The sequence below is a fragment of the Erpetoichthys calabaricus genome, chromosome 3 (assembly GCF_900747795.2).
Source record: "Erpetoichthys calabaricus chromosome 3, fErpCal1.3, whole genome shotgun sequence".
NCBI classification, from domain to species: domain Eukaryota; kingdom Metazoa; phylum Chordata; class Cladistia; order Polypteriformes; family Polypteridae; genus Erpetoichthys; species Erpetoichthys calabaricus.
In genome coordinates this window covers 308,282,914-308,303,354 of record NC_041396.2, presented here as the reverse complement: position 1 = coordinate 308,303,354, position 20,441 = coordinate 308,282,914, and the positions used below count along the sequence as shown (strand labels likewise).

The window sequence follows — 20,441 nt, the reverse complement described above, 5'->3', positions numbered from 1 at the left end:
AGGAGCAGAAGAAATAACTGAGCTGAGACCAAATGGTGGTCTAAAACTGAGCTTTGCTGATCTACCTTTGGACAGTTATTGGCTGACTGCTGCCGAGGAGTTCCCCATTCTGGCAAACAAAGCTATTTCAGTTCTGCTCCCTTTCTCCACAACCTATCTATGCCAGGTGGGCTTTATAAACATGACTGCTATAAAGAAGAAAAAAGGAGAGAGACTCAGAGCTGTTGAGGAAGATCTTCATGTGTAAATTGAGACTACATTTTCATTATATTTCAATAAATATACTTTTTGTGACATTTTTGTTTGTGGTGTGCCTTGTGATTTTTCTACTGTGAAATATGTGCAGAGGCTCAAAATGGTTGGGAAACACCGCATTAGACATTCTGAAAAGAAATAAAAACAAACATTAATATTAAATTTCTATTTCAAATTCTGTTTATTCTTATTATCAACTTGGCTACTTTGTTATTAGTTTATATAATAAATAATATTCATTGTATTCTTTGATGGGCGGCATGGTGGCACAGTGGGTAGCGCTGCTGCCTCGCAGTTGGGAGATCTGGGGACCTGGGTTCGCTTCCCGGGTCCTCCCTGCGTGGAGTTTGCATGTTCTCCCCGTGTCTGCGTGGGTTTCCTCCGGGCGCTCTGGTTTCCTCCCACAGTCCAAAGACATGCCGGTTAGGTGGACTGGCGATTCTAAATTGGCCGTAGTGTGTGCTTGGTGTGTGGGTGTGTTTGTGTGTGTCCTGCGGTGGGTTGGCACCCTGCCCAGGATTGGTTCCCTGCCTTGTGCCCTGTGTTGGCTGGGATTGGCTCCAGCAGACCCCCGTGACCCTGTGTTCGGATTCAGCGGGTTGGAAAATGGATGGATGGATGGTATTCTTTGATTGGGCTCCTTATTCTGATGTATAAGAATATCAGATGTATAAAGTGTACACATGTCCAACAATGGCACTGTGTTAAATAGTTAATGGTTGAAGGAAAATAAAAAAGAGACACTTCTAGGCTTTTGCTACAGTAATTATAAAGTTATCCTAGATTATTGAACTCCATAAAAACAGAATTACTAAACTTGTCAATAAGTGGGAGGATGAATAATAACATTACAGTATGCAACCAACCGCATACTATTAGGAGTCACAGAGTCATCGTCTTGTAACAGAACACAAAAACGGGTTACCTTTAAACTAACAACTACACTGGCAGCCATTCGTCACGCTCTCCAGGACAGCTCATCCACCTGAAGCTAAGAACATTCAGGCCCGGCCAGCACTTGGATGGGCTGGTGCTGGAAGAGGCCAACAGGGGGCGCCAACCCAGTGGTCTGTGTGTGGATCCCAATGCCCCCCAGTGCAGGCAGTAAATATGAGGAGTAAGACAAAGGTCTCGATTCTCTTTTGTAAGGTGTGTCCCCATGTCCTGTCTAAATTGCCCACCACAGCCAAGTCACTCTGGCCTCCTGATCATCTCCTGCCTGCCCCTAACTGGCTAACTCTCTCTCTCATGCCGTCACCAGCTCATGTGTGGTGGGTGTACTGGTGCGAACATCATCCAGATGAAGCTGCACCTTGGTGGTGTTGACGTGTAAGGCGCTATATACATGCAATTATGGTTAGTACTTCATATTTTCCCTAACTAGTCCCTGAAAATGTACCCAGAAATAACCTTTGTATAACAGAATTTTATACAAGAGTAACGTCAGTAGTTTCACAAAAAGAAAGAACCAAAAGAAAACAACAACAAATAATAAATTACAATTAAAAGGCATTCCAAAAGTAAACCTGAGACCAAGAGAAAGTCCCTCTAGTTTTTAACAAACATATCCTGAGGTCGAAGATGCTGCACAAAATAAACTTCGAGGGCTTCCAAGGCTAAAGAGTGCCAGGCCCCTGTGAACCTCGCAACGTACAGAAATGTGGCCTTGTGGTCCAATTACAGATCTATATGAGAAGGATCTTGAGAACGTTTCTTCTCCTCAGCATCAGTGGCAGTTGCAGAGGACTTGACCAGGAGGCAGCGGCACCAAAACAAATGTACACCAAGAAATACGGAGTTACTTCCTGCAGCAAATCTTACGATTGTGTGCTGTACCACTCACTGTCTGTTAGCAAGGAATTAAGAAAGAGCGACATGTACAAAGTGGACTTGCCCTTCGTTTCTTCTCCATTAACAAAGCATTCCAGATGTTTGTCACACAGTTGAAGAAAGACGCTGCACTAGTTTTTATTCTTGGGTCTCGAAATAAGAAGCAAACCAATGTCTGAGGCGCTGAGGTGACACAGAGGAATGCAGGAGGACAGATGCTCCAAAACACCAGCGGGGCGAGACTCTGCAAAGCCTTCTATACAACTCATGGGACTTGGGAAGCAGTCCTACAGGGGAAGTGCAACCTGGGTAGTGATCCGAAGACAGGGGAGATGTGCTCAGTGCTTCAGAAGTTGGGGAGGAATACAAATGGCAAAGACGCAGCCAATCCGGACCTGAGATTCAGATGGAGGGTTCTGGAGGTGCTGGGCAAGAGGGCCACCCACTAGTCTGACACGTCGCACATCTGTCCTTTCTTCTTCAAGTGCTGCTGTCTAATCCTCTCACTAGAACAAAAAGTTCTTATTTGTTTAAAGACGAAGAGGCTTTTTTTTTAAATGCATGTGTGGCTGAGTTAGTTTGTTTTATTGTAAACATTCTCAAAACTATTTTTTTTTATACTGAAAATCTTCTGTTTTATATATATTGTAAATTTTGTTTAATGTGAATGTAATCATTGTATCTGTTGTATATAGTTCCTATTTGTCTGTTGTAGCGGGGGGGGCTTTAATTAATGTAACACCCATAGGACACACATGTGAAGTACAGCAGACTCCTGGTAAGAGCTGGATGACGCTTTTGCAGGTAAGGCGCCTCTCAATGCTCTCCGTCTCTTGTATAAGCTGACAAGTTTTAATGAGTGTTTTCTGTCTGAAACTGAATGGAGACATCACGCTATGTGGTTGTTGATGTGTTTTGAGGTTCTGTTGTCACTTTTGGTCGGCAGAAATGGATTTTAAAAGTGTTTGGTTTAACGGAGATCCAACCTCATTGGTGTATTGTTTGGCTTGCTGCAGGAGACGGAGAGCGCCTGACGTTACATGTGCTGACTGTGCCCTTTACTGCTTGTCTTGTAGAAGAAAGCTGGATGACACTTTTGTAGAATAAACGGCAGAATTCGGGTATTGCTGTGTTTGTCTTCTTCCACATCACCAGCAGCCATTCTAAAGCCGCTACACGTGCACTGTTTTTGTAATAACAAGTCAATGTTCGTAAATAACAGTGATAACACGATCGGGCTGTTTAGGCTCGCCGTTTCAGGCCTCCTCGCCATCGCATCTTTCTGACTAACAAGCCGGACACTACGGCGACACTAATATCACGTAACTCGTGTGGCAAAACTCCCACGTCCAACATATAGCTGTGTCAGTGTTAACACGTGTGCATTTTTGTGGCTAAAATATTATTAGCAGCCACTTACTTCAACTTATTACTTTGAATGTCAATAAGGAAGTCTTCATTCCCACAGTGCCGTCAGTTTGAATTGCAAGACCCAATGAATTTCAGGTTTGACTGCGTTTCGTTTTATCGTTTTGTAAAAGAACAGAAAGACGTGCTAAAGGCTGCAGGAAAATCACAAAAGTTTTACTGGGAAAGGAACAAGAAAGAGGGAAAGTAATATACTGCAGCAATGCACAGAATTGGCCGAGTTTGATTTACAGTGTTTCATTAGCACAGTTCTGTTATGTACCGTTTGAACATCTTGCACTTCTGCGTCTTATCAAAAAAGAAAATTATACAAAACAATCTTTAGAAAGCTTGAATGTACAACTGAGCATTCTAGGAATAAAAACGAAAAGTAAAAAGAGTAAATTTATTTATAGAGTACCTAATTTTAGAGTACAGTATATGATTTTTAAAAAGAAATGACAAGAAAAAAAAGCCGTTTGAACGTAAAATATATATATATATATATATATATAATAATATATATATGTATACATATATAGAAGAATAATATATATATATATATATATATAAACGGGCAAATTAGAAATAGAATACCTTGTGTATTTATCCTTATTACTCAAAGTTACTTTTGACAACTCCCAGTGCTGACTTTTAAATGCTAAATGTAAGTGTAGAGGATATTTCTTCTGTAGTGTGAAAATAAGGGCTGAAATAAAACCAGTAAGTGTACTGTATGAGTGAATAATAAATGAATAAATGTATAATGGGGGGGGGGGAATTCAAGAGTTTATATCAGATGTTTTTAACGGGTTTTATTGGAGGACAGAAAAATATCTGTTTTCCTGCATTTATTATTTGTTTAATTAGTTATACTATAAATAACACTTTCACATAGTTCTGTTATCCCATTGCTTAAAAAAGTATTTAAGTAATAAAATGTAAAAAATACCAAACAATTTAGCTTATGATATATCAATACCCTATATATACAGATATATGTGTGTATATTAAAAACAGGTTTATACAGTGTGTTGTGTATAAATATTTTTGTTTTAATAAAATAACTACATCATTATATGTTTATTATTACTTTATCATTATTGGTCTGCAAAGGAATGTGCCCCTGGATGGCCCAGTTATAAGTAGGTCACTCTGTCAGACCCCCTTGACCCTCGTACCGCTCCCAGGGACACGAAAGCTGTGTGATGCTTAAGATGCTTCTGGATAATTCCTTGTCAGCCCGGTGGCTCCCCGTGTGGTAACGATGCAGACGTTTGGCCACACGTAGTTGACCAGTGCCTCTGTCTACTGACTGCTGCCATAATAGTAATAGTTCTACGCTATAATAATATCACAGACATGCAGACCGTCAGCCATCACTAGTAGGAGAAGACAGTATAACCGGGTTAAAGGGCGTTATACAGCTCTATTGAGTCTGGATGTTCATATTTCATGGTCAATACTGTGAAAAAAATAAATAAATAATGCCACCACCCCAGAGTTTGGTCTCCAGCAGTGTTTTTCAACAGTTTTGGCAAATGGACCACTTTTAAAAAGTTGAAATGTTTCATAGCCCAGCACTTCTGATTCGAGGACGAGTGTTTTACACCACCCCTCAGCCCACGGCCGCTCGTTTAATGTCAATTGATCATCCCTCTAGGGTTAGGGTGTTAACCTTGGAGTTCCGAACCGCTCGTTTAAAGATGATCCATCATTCCTCCATTGATTCCTCTTGGAGGTTCAAGGCACTTGTTTAGGACGGCTCGAGCCCCTTTACAGGTCCGAGAACAAGCAGCTCCTATCATCATAATACAGGAAGAGCATAACGGCTTGGCAATGCGTATGTGTGTGTGTGTGTGTGTGTGTGTAATATATATATATATATATATATAATAGAGAGAGAGACGGAGCATTCAGATGATGCTCTGGTCTGCTGTTTTACTGACCATCAAAAATGTGCTGCAGACCAGTGCTGATCCGTGGACTGGGAGTTGGGAAACACTGACCTGAATGGTCGAGCCAGCACTGGGAACACTTCGGGTTAGGCCTGTGCGATATATCGACTGGCACAATATTTTTTAATGCATCGTTTGAAAACAAACCTATCGCGATATATTATGTAATATGTTTTATTAAACACTACAAGTGTGTAGTGCGTTATTTCTGCTAATTGCAGCACATCCTAAATGCAGTCATTGCGATTAAACCCCACCTCCTGCTAATCTTAAACAGTAACAACAATGGCTGAGATGGAGGCAGAAACGAGTACGGCTATCAACGATGATTTAATGCCAAATTACTATCGTTTGTGATTGAAAGGTACAAATGTGACCTCCGTTGTTTGGAAATGGTTTGGCTTTAGACAAAATGATACAGAACAAAAGACTGTTATATGTAAACTTTGTAAGAGAGAAAGAAGTAGGAACGAAGAGCGGCAACACCTCGAACCTCTTCAATCATTTGAAAACAAAACACGTTACGAAGTACGAAGAATGTATTAAACTTCGCAAGAACTTTGCTCAAAACGCAACGAAACACATCCCTGCCGCAGAACAAATCACGCTGGCGGCAACGTTCTCTCGTTGCATACCGTATGAAAAAACAAGCCCCACATGGAAGGAAATAACAGCTGCAGTAACATACAACATTGCAAAATGATATGCATTTAGCACATAATGAACTGCCACAGGGCATCTTTAAAGCCAGAGGCAGTTGACAGACTTGTCTTTCTTGCACAAAATTTGTGAAATTGTGTTACCTGAATGCATGTTCTTGCCACGCTTTATTTGTTTACAAAACATAGCTTAAAAAGAGCATATTGAAACATTATTATTTTAAGTTTTTTTTAGGCAAACCTAGTAAAGTAGATAAAGCATCTACTCCTACGTCACCTAATATTCAGACAACTGGCTTTCTTGCATTAATGAGTATATTTTGGTTTATGCCTATGATGTAAAGTTGTAAGTTTGCAATTACATGTAAATAACAAGAGCAATATAAATGTGTGGCTTCTTTTTAAAGTAATAATAGATAGGAAAAAAATATTGTTGCATATCGTATATTGACTTTTGGTCCAAAAATATCACAATTTGAATTTTGAGCCATATCGCCCAGCCCTACTTTGGGTTCATAAAATGCTCATCTTTCTTTAGCCAATCACAATATCATCTGCTCATACAAGGCACCCAAATAAGCTTGTGGTGATTACTTGTCAAGTTGAGCCAACCGTACCCAGTGGAGAATCGCAGCCTACAGTACGTTAAAAGTCCGCACAGTGAGGTCCTGGCCATGGGTCCAAACGGTCCTAAGCATACGCACGGCATTTCAGCTGTGCCTGTGTTCATCAATGTAAACGTGTTTTGTGTCTGCATGTGTACTGTGTGCGTGAGTATAAAGCACACGGCCTACCAGAGTCCATTTGCCTTTATCTAGCATATTGTACTTTATACAGATACGCTCAACTAGTTATGCCTGATGAGAAGAGTGCAGCTGTAAAACTGACCAAGTTTCACTCACAATGGCATAGGGGCGATGAAGGCAATTCATTCCAAATGTACACTTAGAAAGGGAAATGCAACACACTGTCCTTCTATTCTACACACCACAGACAGTTTATATTTGGCTTAGGTAAGAAGCCATCTATTGTCGCCTACTTTTTACTTGTCTGTGTGTGAAACTCACTTCTTCTGTGGCTTATCAGCAGCTGAGCTCCTCTCCAAACTGTGCCTGAGCCCCTCGGATCCAAAGTCCTAAGACTTCAACTTCTCATCCCTGTGTCTTTCGTCAACAGGCAGAAATGTAAAGCCTTTTCCATGATTGAATCGATAATCCGCTCCTTACCTCACCTGGGCAAACGGAGAAAGACAGTTTCTCGTGCAGAAGTGCAGTTGTGACATTGAGGCCAGTCTCTTCTCATTACACTGATTATATTATGTTTACAGTAACGATTCCAATTTAATTTTACTTTTACTCTAATCCTGTTGTTTGGATTTCATGGCAGCTTACGCATTACCTAATAACTTATAAATGTGTGCTTGTTTTTGCAGATCCTGTACTTCTGACCATGGCATTCAATTCACGCAATCCAGGTAGGTCTTCAGAGCTGATCCACAGCCATTCAACTTCTCAGTTGTTATGATGTTTGTCCAGAAACTGAAGCTGTGTGTCTCTAAACTGGTGCACTCATTGGCATGTCACTACTGTGTAGGAGGACAGGCTTCCAGGCAGGGAGAAGGACATTGTGGAGAACGGCTATTCAGCTCAGGTGTACTGGTGTTTTCTGGTGTACTGGTCATCCCGCTGTGAACGCTGCTCATGCTAAGCTGGCGTGTAGAGTTCACAAAAGACACCTTTTCTATCCAGCAGCACAAGACCAGCTGATTTCCTGATTTTTGCCCTCATTTCAGAAGGGCATACGTGACAGATTTCATAGGCCTTTAGAGACATTATTGTTTCTGATGACATCTTCTTACAGCTCCTGGAAATCTGAATACACACCACAATTCATAATCTCTATAGCATGACTAAATAGAGATTTTCTGTTTTGTAATAAAAAAAGTCCTGTAATTTCTAGGAGTTCTAACGCAGGTTTAATTGACCTGTTATGTCAGTGTCTGTGTTCCCACTTTTGGCTCAGGTCCTTCCTACCACCTGGTCTCTTACTGTTGTAACAGACCCCATCGCCCTCCCCTCTAAACTGGGCCCACAGAACAGATGTATGAAGGTACAATCTGTCACATAACGGATCATCTACACCAACTACACCATTCAGTGTCTGTGGCGTCTCCACACTCTCCATCCATCTTGAGTTGGTCAGGTCCCTCCGATGGTGTAACAGCCAGTCAGACTGGCACTGAACTAGTGTACACTCTTAGTGATTCGTGAGGGTTTCATGGAGGGTGACCAGGCCTGGCTGGCAGGCAGGCATCTTTTTACACACTCTGTCCAGCCTCAGTTAGATGCACAGAGGTGGCAGGGTGTTTTTTATTACTAAATGAATGTTTTAGTTAACAAAGCAAACTTTAAGGCAAATGAACACATGCCATAGTTGTGAAATGTAACGTTGATTCCCAAACACCAAAGTTATCCTTTAAGCTCAGAGAACTGCATTTTCTCTTTTCCACATTCTCGTAGAGGATTTTATTGTCTTTTTTTCTTTAAATATGGCTTCCTCCTCACCGCTTTACCATGCAGTCCAAATTGTTGAGCAACAACAAATCCTAACCAGACTTTGGCAATCACTGGCCACATTAAACTGGAGAAAATTAAAGAACAGCGTCATCACACCAGAGTTCAACAACTTGTTCTTTAAATTTTCAGCTTTCCCTTCAGTACTGCAGCCAATTCTTAACACATCATTTAAAATTCCCATGAATGCCCAGATGAAGTGTCTTTGCTTGCTTGCTTGCCATTGGAAGAAGTCACAATTAGCAGACTGCTGGGCTGACCATTCGGCCCCTGCTGCGTCCCCTCGCTTTGAGGAAGTCCAGGTTAATGACTGATTTCCTTACACATTGCTGCCTCCATTTTAAATGATTTATGATTTTTTTTCCTCTCGCTGTCTTTCGTCTTTCATTTATTTTTATGTATTTATTTATTTTTGAGGATCTTTCTCCATTCCCCTCTGTGCTCCCTTCTTCTTTGCTGCACTTAGGCTCAGTGGGGTGAGTGGTGGCAACTTAGATTGGGAGGATCATACGAGTGGAAAGGCACACCTTAGGGGTGGAGTGTGGCCTTCTCGCATTGCACCTTTATCTCTCTATTTCTCTCTTTATCTCAAAGTCACTTACCCGATAGTATGGCCCATCGGGGACACAGCCCACTGGGAATTACCCGTTTGCATCAGTAAACCAATACAAGTCGTCTGTGCACTGGTGAGTTGTACTTTACTCTACTGAGTCATCTGCTCTCTTTGCGGGTTCAGTTCTAATTTAAATTTTACTAACTCCTACTGTTTAATTTAACACCCTTCATGGGTTAATGAGTAACCCTTTTTCCTCCTCATCATTTTCATTTAAGATTTTGCTGTTTAACTCAAAATAAATAGTATCAAGAGTGGTATTGTGATCCTTAGCCTCCTTTGGAGCTATAAATATGCTCTTACCACATGTGCCATGGAGCAACGTCTGCCAAAAGCTCAGGTTCAGATGAGTGCATCCCGTTAAGCTGTGTGTCTCAGGTTTGGTTTGCTCTAAGCGTTTCAATCTGTGACTTTACACTTTGTTATGCGAGTGTCTTGGCCTGAGGGAAATAACAACAAACTGCTGGTCAAGGATTATGTCTGTCATCCTTAGACAGCATACACCCTGGTGTGTTTAATGTCGATCCCATAAAGAAGACTTGAGCTCAATTCTCTGCTTCTTCAAAACCTGAATTTGAGGTCCTCTGCACAAGGGCACCCTGTTGTGTGTCTGAAACTAAACTCGGTAAATTACTGCCACTCGGGATTGGAAAATGGGAGTCCTGCACCTCCATTTCTCCATTTAAAACTAACACACACTCTGAAATGAATCATTTAAAATCCATTCTAAACTATTTCAAGGGACTTGCAGCTCTCCAGCTGTGCCACTCTAAGGTTAACATTTTCCTTGAAGGGTTTAACTTCAATCTCTGTTGATACTATGAGTAAGGGAAAATGTTTGGGTCCTGATAGAAAATCCACAAGGAGTTTATGCTTTTTCTGGAAGCAGTGGTCTAATCCATTGTTTCAAACTGTAGTTCGGTCATTTTCTCTAGAATTAATAACCTCAGAATGAATAGAGTCCTTAATCTCTTTGCTTTACTGCCTGACCTCATTGGTTGAATACGAGGCCTACACACTGTTAGTCATCAACTGATACACCCAGATCACACCGGCGTTTCGCCAAGCCTCTGATAACACTCGTCATCTTCTGTATGTAACTGTCAAGGCCGCCATTCTCTGCTTGGAGAAGTAGAACTTGACGGTGTGATGGGATTAAGTGTAGAATTTATCGACATTGTTAAGGCTCACTGTTATTCTTACAAACTCTAATATCTCCTCCTGTTTTGTTTTTACTTTCCAGTTGTGTCAGACACGGTTATCTAAACTCTTTGCTTATCATTAATCAATCTCTTAAATTTAATTTCCAACTCATTTTAAAACTAATATGACAAAGCTCACCATTTGTATTAAAGTAAATGAAATCGTATAAGCTCATTGGCAGCAGAAATTAGGCATCTTTAGCCCAGCGGAGAAAAATAAAAGAAAATTTGCAATAAGCAGTTGAAAATGACAGTTGGCAGCACAGTTTATCAATTGATGAGTCACTTTATCAAAAGGATACGGCCTACTGTTTCTGAATCCTTGTCCAGAATGCCAAATGCTAAATGTTACTTTAAATTTTAACTCCCACTAAACTCAAAAATACTGAAACCCACGGCCTGTTTGTCAAGTTTGCTATTGGAAGACAAGCTGTTAGTGTTGGACTTTTGTGGAGCTTTGTCTTTAAAATTCATCCTTAGACTCAAGGACAGATTTTATTCAATAGTCATTTGTTCTAACATTGACAATGACAATATGATCCTCCCTGTCTTTACCACGTCCCTACCTACAATTCCAGTAAGAAGGCCCACCATACGAGGCTCTCTGGCCTTAGAGCACATCATCTTTCTAATGACGAGTCCCCACCATCACTACTTCTCTCCTCCTGGGGACTGGTTTTGAGATGAGGTGTTGAGATTCCTCACGCCTGCCTATCATCTGAGAGTTAACTGATTCTTCATCCTGCTCTGCATGGCTGTATAGAAGTGACGATGCTTTCTTAAAGTCCTAGACTGGCACATTTGCACTTATTATAGAGTGGAGCAGATGCTGTAATGCTGAGGTGACGTGTTCATTTTCTTTTTATATCTAATTGTTCTGTTTTGCTCATTAGGTCCAGGGGGAGATCAAAGAGGCCCGCCAGGAGTAAGTTTTTGTTTCTTTTAAATATCTCATAATTTAATGTGCATTGTGATTGGAACTTTATGGCTGCTTGTTAAAGTTCATCTCTTCAGGCAAGAAAACAGCTGAATTGAAATCCAATTTTAAAGCTTTGAGTTCTCACTGCATTGTCATGTGTTTGCTTGAGCTCGTCCGTTTGCCTGTTCTCCCTGCTGCACTTCCTTCCATTCTCTGGTCACTAACTCACTTTCTTCTGTGAATAGCCAGCTCCAGGGTTCAAAGTAGATGACCTCTGCCAGCCTGAGAATTGAAATTCTTTTATGTCAGCTGTCTATTTCAGAGGCATGGAAACCAGGTGGGAACATGTCTAAAACAAGGGGCATTTATTGGGTATCCAGACCTAAAAGAGAAGAGATTGGGCAGGAGAATCTTGTCCAAAGCCAAAGTGATACTGAACAGGAGTGTCCATCACCTCTACAGTCCACTTAGGGTGCTGTTGTCACTGTCATACGGTCATCAAAAAGAGTTAGAGTTCAGTTTCTGGGTGGGGATTGGACACTTTGAACTTTGCATGGGTTCAGTCCAAACCCTCTCAGTTTTTCTGTCCATCTAGTTCAGGATCATATGGAGCTGGGTGCAGACCACACACTGCCCTGTCCTACTGCAGGGCACATTTACACTTACACCCACAGGGACACACACAGAGGAAATTAAAGAGCCGTGAATCAGCCTATCCTAACATTATGGTATGTCACCAGAATAAAGTTATTGTTTTATAGTGCATTACAGGATGTTGGCATGAAGGCCTGAAAAACAAGGGGCTTTACACCGAGTTTGGCATAGTGGCCGCACTGACCGCTGTCTCCATTAGGAGTGATGTGTCTATACGTCTGTCACATTGGAGCAGTCAGATCCACTTGTAAACTTGACGTGTCTCCACATACGTGTACAAGTTGTTATGTTAAAATCTGTAACTTTCCAATTTCTCAACCAATTTGTCAGTTTATGTAGCGTATTATTTGTAAAACTTTTGCAGGAAGCAGGGACAGTATGAGCCTTATTGTTTTAGAGCTAAATAATAAATAAATATCAAACCTATTCAGTTTTCTCTGAAGAGAGTCAAGGCTGGGGGGGCTGTCAAAAGGCAGGGCCTGTTAAAGCCCACTGCGGCACTCCTGTATGATTCAGAGAGAGACCCCTTTCCAGGTAGGTGAGGCGTGCAATGGGTGTCAAAAAAGGGATTAGTACAATATAATACACAGAAGAGGACTCAAGTAATCCTCAGTACAATGCATGGTAACAGTACAAGTACAAAACTAACTGCATGAGTGCCTGTTAAGGTCCGTGTGCTCTTGTAGTGACAGGACAGCAGGCAGGCAAAATGAGGACGACATTATGAAAGGTTATAGTGGCCCTGACTAATGGGGACAGGTGGGAGGAAGTAGTAGTTACAAGCTATAAGTGCCATATGCGATGGACGGGCATGCCAGCCAGGACCGTGAAGGGGTCTTTACCTGGATGGGATGCCCCAAGTAGATGGATAGGCATCCTGTCCAGAATGAATTCTAATACCTTCCCTACCAGGGATGAAAGGGAACGAGAACTAATGACGGTTTCCAGGAGCAGCCTAGCCCACCAGGATAACAGCTGCCCTGTATTCCATGCAGACTCCAGGAAGGAATGCCAGGAGTTGTAGTTCAGCATTCCAGCCCTGCTGTGGTCCGGGGGTGCTACAAGAGGGCACTGCAGGGACATACTCCCTATTCTCGACTTCCGTATGTCTCAGTAGTGTATCCAGTTGGCAAAGTCGTACTGTCAGGTTCTAAACTGAAGGAGCTGCACTGCCTTGTCGAGAGAATCGAAACTGGGAGGAAAAAAGGCAACATTCGACTGGAAGAGGGCAGTGCAGTAGAGAGAGAGAGAGAGAAGGAGAAGAAGAGGTGATGGGAAGAGAGACAACTTGTGCTTTGATGCTTTTATGGAGGTATTTGTGGAATAAACATCCTTTGTTTGAACCCGGGACTGTCTTGTGCGTTCTTGTTTGGGGCTCACTGGCACCCCCAATCTATCACAATGCAGTGGCCAGAAACTTCAATATCTAAGGACGGACCCCAAGCTTCTCTCTCACTCTCTCTGTCTCTGCAAGAAGGTGTAAATGGCCAATAAAGTGAATTATTGATATCATATCATAACACCACCTCCAAATGTCAAGTTAGTGTGAAGATGACCACCGTGAAGGTCACTACCACAGGTGTGAGGGAGCCCTGCCATAGGCACGGGTCAGTTCACTGTGACAGACATTGAGGGATATGAAAGTGCTTGGGACTGACATACGTAGTTGATGGACATCTTTGGAAGAACATCTCCTCATTGACAACTGAAGACGTATTCAGAACACGTTCAGTAGGCGATAGTAGGAGGGTGCAGGCTTTACTTTTACTAGAGAGGGTATGGGTGATATTTTCTGCCAAAACCAAAATGAAATGAAAGTTATAAAATGAAAATGCAACCTCCTGTTACCAAAACGACGATTAGAGAAAGATTGTGAGAGTGTCGTCTCGGGTTTGGAAGGGCATTTTGTTTAACACAGCCGACACACACAACAGCCAGGCATCTTTACTACGGCGGCTGGAACTTGAACCTCCCTACAAGCTCTTCCCAACGGCCTCAGATTCCCCATAAGACACATCGACTTTTGTCCTACATTCTCCACAAAACTTGAATATTTTCAATTTCACAAAAATGGAATTGTTTGTTACAGGAGATACAGTATGTAATGTTTCACTTTACATTCTTAGGAGGCACCTAATAAAGTGACAGTCCTTCGTATATTCACATGTACTGTAAATGTACCTTTGGCTGTCTACACTTCTTCCAGTAATGTGGAGCAGATCTGTCTTGGTGGGAAAATGACGTCATAGTTTCCTTTATGCAGGGAGAATACGTCATCTGTAAAGGATCTGCTTGACTACAGTCATGTCAATGTACTGACGTGGGCATAAAGTACAAGAACCTTAAGATAATTAGGAGCACACATTGGGTTACCCTAACGGTACTTGAAGCTGATGTGGTGTCCATGTCCACTGATGCTGAGCTTAGGTGAAGTACAAACTCACGTAAACAGGGCCGGCCCAAGCCTTCATGGGGCCCTAAGCAGAACAAGCCGCCTTGGCACTGCCAAATCTACTATTGTCAATGCTTGATCATTCACACACCTACTATAAATTTAACACAGCCATTTTATTAGTTGTTTCCATTGTCAGCCTGGCCTGTTTTCACCCTTCTGTGGTTTTTACTCTTAAAATGTATTAAACTTTTGCAGCATGCTTATGCGTAGACTTTAGAAAATAAACGTCACACACGTGTGCTTGGGGGGCAGTCAGTGGGCTCAACTGAGCAAGGGGCTGTGTCCAGAGAGCTGTTACAAAGTGCAATAATGCCTGTGCTCCTTCATCTACAGATGCTCAGAAGACTCACTCCGAAGGCCCTCCCACTAACTGACCTCCTTTCCGCCCATCTGGCCCTCCTCTTCCTCCTTCACCACAATATATGAACGCCATGCACTTACTGCGGGCCGTCTGCGTTTTGACTTCGTCTCCAGTGACTACTCTCTGTACTTTGGCTTAGTAAGTTTTATAATCTGTTTTCTCTCCTTCTTTTTTTGACAGTATATGGAGTGGTCCCCCAAACCTTTTCCGTGGTCTTCCCTCTTCATTAAAAGAGATTGCGTTTTCATTTTATAATGTTAAGTTTTTGTTTGTTATTTTTTTTTCCAGAAAATGCCCCCCCATACACTGCTTAGAAAAGTCTTCCTAAATGCAGTTCAGTGTGCACCTCCAGCGTCTTTGTCCTTCTAATTTTGTGAAAGAGTTTCGGTTGAGTTATATTGTGACTTCAAGTCGGCTACATTCGTAGTCAATGTTGTTTGAAAAGAGGGCAAGAACAGGAAGGTTCATTAACTTCTGTGTTTATTTTTACTTTTCAGATTGGTGAAAATGAAGCACAATTGCGACGTTTCACAAATATAACATTACAACATTTGAGACAGTTAGGAGCAGAAAACTAGTTTGTCAAGTGACATTCGACAGAGGGAAAATGACCTCCTCCAGCTGAATAACAACTTTGTTGGCGTAAATAACCAGATTCATGCCTGTCTGAATGAAATGGAGGGTATTTTTTCATCGCATGTGCAACGCAGAATAAACTAAAATTAATTGTAAGTATAACATTATTTGTGCTAAAGATGTGAGATGTAAAACCAAATTAGCCAATATGGCCATCAACTGTTGCCATCAGATCATTCGTCCTCTTTGTTTCTCACTTGTGGTGACATTAAATTTGGACAGGTGGATACAAACCTGTAAAGTCCATCCAGAGAGTGACTGGGCAGGCTGGGATACCAGCGACATCTTGGCTCTGTGCACAACCTGCTCTGCGTTTGTCCGCTTTGCTTCACTTCCTCTTGGATTAGACGCAGTGAGGGTCAAATCGGCAAATCCAGCGGTGAAACACACAAATTATCTGAATCTGACACCAAACAGCAGACCTGTGCAGTGACACAAATGTCCCCAGATCTGAGGGCGATGGCTGTGTGTGTGACGGAATGTCCTGGAAGAAGCACGTCTAGTGATTCATTTCTCTCTCGTTTTTTCTTTGTAGGTTGGAGCCACCTGGACGTTTTTGAAATTCTTTGTGATGTTCTGTTCATTTTAACTTTGTTCTGTTTAAAAATGTAATTAAAAGAAATGTTTATGAAGTTCTTGTGAGGTCTTCTGTCTTAGCTGAGGGGGTTTGGGTGTCAGGATGGCAGTACCCAGTAGCACAGAAGATTCACGGAGGTCCCACCGTCAGGCACAAGCGATACACCCGGATTGATGGTGTGCACTCCATGAGTAAGGTGGGCATCAGTAGGCAGACGGACAGATGGAGATTTACAGGATGAAACCAGAGCTGCCCGTGGGATGAGGAGAGCCAGAGCCGCGTCTTTACTTGTCGCGTCAGTGGCAAATTCCCTTCAGCCCACTCCACTGAAAAGGAACAATTCAGATCAATCAAAATAACCCCAGCCATACACAGACAGCATGTACCTACATATATATGTGTGTGTGTGTGTGTCTGCTTAAATATTCTACAGGTGGAGGGTCCATCGGCAGTAGAGGAGAGAACTTCAACCCACATGATGCCATAGGACTGAATTTCAACAGTTTACTTCATGGCACTCCATTGAAGGGGTTGTGTCACATGCTCTTATTTTACTGTGGCAACAAAGAACCTTTGTTTGGCTGCTTTGCTTTTGCTTCATCATCAATAGGCGCCGGAGGAGGAAGAAGAGCTGCTGGTGGTCCTGTAGTAGGGCTGATGCTGGCCATAAGGCACTGTATTTTTGTGGGGGCGAGGTGCTACACTGTCTCCACGTTGTTACCCACATCAGTAGGTAAAGGGCTTTGTGACGCCGGTTTCGCAAGTTCCATGTACACTCAGGGCTGTAAAAAGCACATTGTACTTTATACAGATACGCTCAACTAGTTATGCCTGATGAGAAGAGTGCAACTTCAAAACTGACCAAGTTTCACACACAGTGGCATAGGGGCGATGAAGGGAATTCATTTCAAACTGTACACTTAGAAAGGAAAATGCAACACACTGTCCTTCTATTCTACACACCACAGACAGTTTAAATTTGGCTTAGGTAAGAAGCCATCTATTGTCACCTACTTTTTACTTGTCTGTGTGTGAAACTCACTTCTTCTGTGGGTTATCAGCAGCTGAGCTCCTCTCCAAACTGTGGCTGAGCCCGTTGGATCTAAAGTCCTAAGACTTCAACTTCTCGTCTCTGTCTTTTGTCAACAGGCAGAAATGTAGAGTTTGTTCCATGATATAATTGATAATCCGCTCCTTACCTCACCTGGGCAAACGGAGAAAGAAAGTTTCTCATGCAGAAATGCAGTTGTGACATTGAGGCCAGTCTCTTGTCATTAAACTGATTATATTATGTTTACAGTAACGTAACCTGTGACCTTTTTTAAATCAGATTCCGATTTAATTTTACTTTTACTCTAATCCTGTTTGGATTTTATGGTGGCTTATGTATTGCCTAATAGCTTATAAATGCGTGCTTGTTTTTGCAGATCCTGTACTGTAGGCCATGGAAGGCGCAAACTGGCGTACTCATTGGCATGTCACTGCTGTGTAGGAGGAGAGGCTGCCAGGCAGAGAGGTTCTTCAGTCCAAAGGAACGAGACATACACTTCAGTCTGAATGGACAAAAATGGCTGAGTGAAGTGCAGTCGTCAGCACTGTTTGACTACACTGTAGCTTTTATAACTTAAAAGTCTAGGCAGGGATGAGCCCGTGCAGCAGTGATACATTGACTTCTAGCTTTGAATCGTTTAGAAAATCTGATGTCATGAGGAACGTCACGACTTCTAATTGGGTCAGTAACACTGAGAACACAAGAGTCCGGAGGCACGCTCAAATGTAGATAAACACTTATTCTGGAAATTCCATCCTCTGAATAAAGTCCACCACATTTACATTTGGTCCAGTGATACTGAACACTTGAGAGGTGAAGGCAAGGGTTCGATATCAGAGGCAGGGTGAAGAAAATTCTGGAGAATGGCTATTCAGCTCAGGTTTTTCTGGTGTACTGGTCATCTCGCTGTGAACGCTGCTCATGCTAAGCTAGCGTGTAGAGTTCACTAAACACACCTTTTCTATCCAGCAGCACAAGACCACTTGATTTACTGAAGTATGCCCTCATTTCAGAAGGGCATAAGTGACAGATGTGAACTAATTAAGAAAGAGTCCACTTGAACATCTTGATAGGACAAAAGAATCTTGACTTGGCATTTCATAGGCCTTTGAAGACATTATTGTTTTTGAGGACATTTTCTTACAGCTCCTGGAAATCTGAATACACACCACAATTCATAATCTCTATAGCATGACTAAATAGAGATTTTCTGTTTTGTAATAAAAAAAGTCCTGTAATTTCTAGGAGTTCTAACGCAGGTTTAATTGACCTGTTATGTCAGTGTCTGTGTTCCCACTTTTGGCTCAGGTCCTTCCTACCACCTGGTCTCTTACTGTTGTAACAGACCCCATCGCCCTCCCCTCTAAACTGGGCCCACAGAACAGATGTATGAAGGTACAATCTGTCACATAACGGATCATCTACACCAACTACACCATTCAGTGTCTGTGGCGTCTCCACACTCTCCATCCATCTTGAGTTGGTCAGGTCCCTCCGATGGTGTAACAGCCAGTCAGACTGGCACTGAACTAGTGTACACTCTTAGTGATTCATGAGGGTTTCATGGAGGGTGACCAGGCCTGGCTGGCAGGCAGGCATCTTTTTACACACTCTGTCCAGCCTCAGTTAGATGCACAGAGGTGGCAGGGTGTTTTTTATTACTAAATGAATGTTTTAGTTAACAAAGCAAACTTTAAGGCAAATGAACACATGCCATAGTTGTGAAATGTAACGTTGATTCCCAAACACCAAAGTTATCCTTTAAGCTCAGAGAACTGCATTTTCTCTTTTCCACATTCTCGCAGAGGACTTTATTGTCTTTTTTTACTTTAAATATGACTTCCTCCTCACCGCTTTACCATGCAGCGCAGACTGTTGAGCAAAAACAAATCCTAACCAGATATGGCAATCACTGGCCACATTAAACTGGAGAAAATTAAAGAACAGCGTCATCACACCAGAGTTCAACAACTTGTTCTTTAAATGTTCAGGTTTCCCTTCAGCGCTGCAGCCAATTCTTAACACATCATTTAAAATTCCCATGAATGCCCAGATGAAGTGACTTTGCTTGCTTGCCATTGGAAGAAGTCACAATTAGCAGACTGCTGGGCTGACCACTTATACACTCGGCCCCTGCTGCATCCCCTCGCTTTGAGGAAGTCCAGATTAATCTCTGATTTTCTTACACATTGCTGCCTCCATTTTGAATTGTTTTTTTCCCCCCTCGTTGCCTTTCGTCTTTCATTTACTTTTATGTATTTATTTACTTTTGGGCGGCACGGTGGCGCAGTGGGTAGCGCTGCTGCCTCGCAGTTGGGAGATCTGGGGACCTGGGTTCACTTCCCGGGTCCTCCCTGCGTGGAGTTTGCATGTTCTCCCCGTGTCTGCGTGGGTTTCCTCCCACAGTCCAAAGACATGCAGGTTAGGTGGATTGGCGATTCTAAATTGGCCCTAGTGTGTGCTTGGTGTGTGTTTGTGTGTGTCCTGTGGTGGGTTGGCACCCTGCCCAGGATTGTTTCCTGCCTTGTGCCCTGTGTTGGCTGGGATTGGCTCCAGCAGACCCCCGTGACCCTGTGTTCGGATTCAGCGGGTTGGAAAATGGATGGATGGATAAACAGTATCAAGAGTGGTATTGTGATCCTTAGCCTCCTTTGGAGCTATAAATATGCTCTTACCACATGTGCCATGAAGCAACGTCTACCAAAAGCTCAGGTTCAGATGAGTGCATCCCGTTAAGCTGTGTGTCTCAGGTTTGGTTTGCTCTAAGCGTTTCAATCTGTGACTTTACACTTTGTTATGCGAGTGTCTTGGCCCGAGGGAAATAACAACAAACTGCTGGTCAAGGATTATGTCTGTCATCCTTAGACAGCATACACCCTGGTGTGTTTAATGTCGATCCCATAAAGAAGACTTGAGCTCAGTTCTCTGCTTCTTCAAAAGGTGAATTTGAGGTCCACTGCATGAGGGCACCTGTTGTGTGTCTGAAACTAAACTCAGTAAACACTCGGGCTTGGAAAATGGGATTCCTGTACCTCCATTTCTCCATTTAAAACTAAGGTATTACCAACAAACACTCTGAAACGAATCATTTTAAATCAATTGTAAACTATTTCAAGTGAATTGCAGCTCTCCAGTCACGTTTTTCTTGAAAGGTGTAACTTGGATGTCACACCTGCCATAAAAATTCTGTACATTGAACGAAGACCTGGGGACCCCTTACTGCGAGGGAGCAGCACTACCGCCACACCACCGTGCATGTTTAATACCTGCTTTAATGCATTTCATCATGAA

The 20,441-nt window shown here is 42.4% G+C and overlaps 1 long non-coding RNA gene across 1 annotated transcript; it reads left to right on the top strand.

Annotated features, from left to right (window-relative positions):
- Nucleotides 1-7,533: 7,533 nt before the first annotated feature.
- On the top strand, nucleotides 7,534-15,018 carry LOC114644449 (uncharacterized). Its single transcript, XR_003714964.2, has 3 exons — nucleotides 7,534-7,583; nucleotides 11,391-11,422; nucleotides 14,859-15,018. It is a non-coding gene; the product is annotated as an uncharacterized LOC114644449 (long non-coding RNA).
- Nucleotides 15,019-20,441: the final 5,423 nt, after the last annotated feature.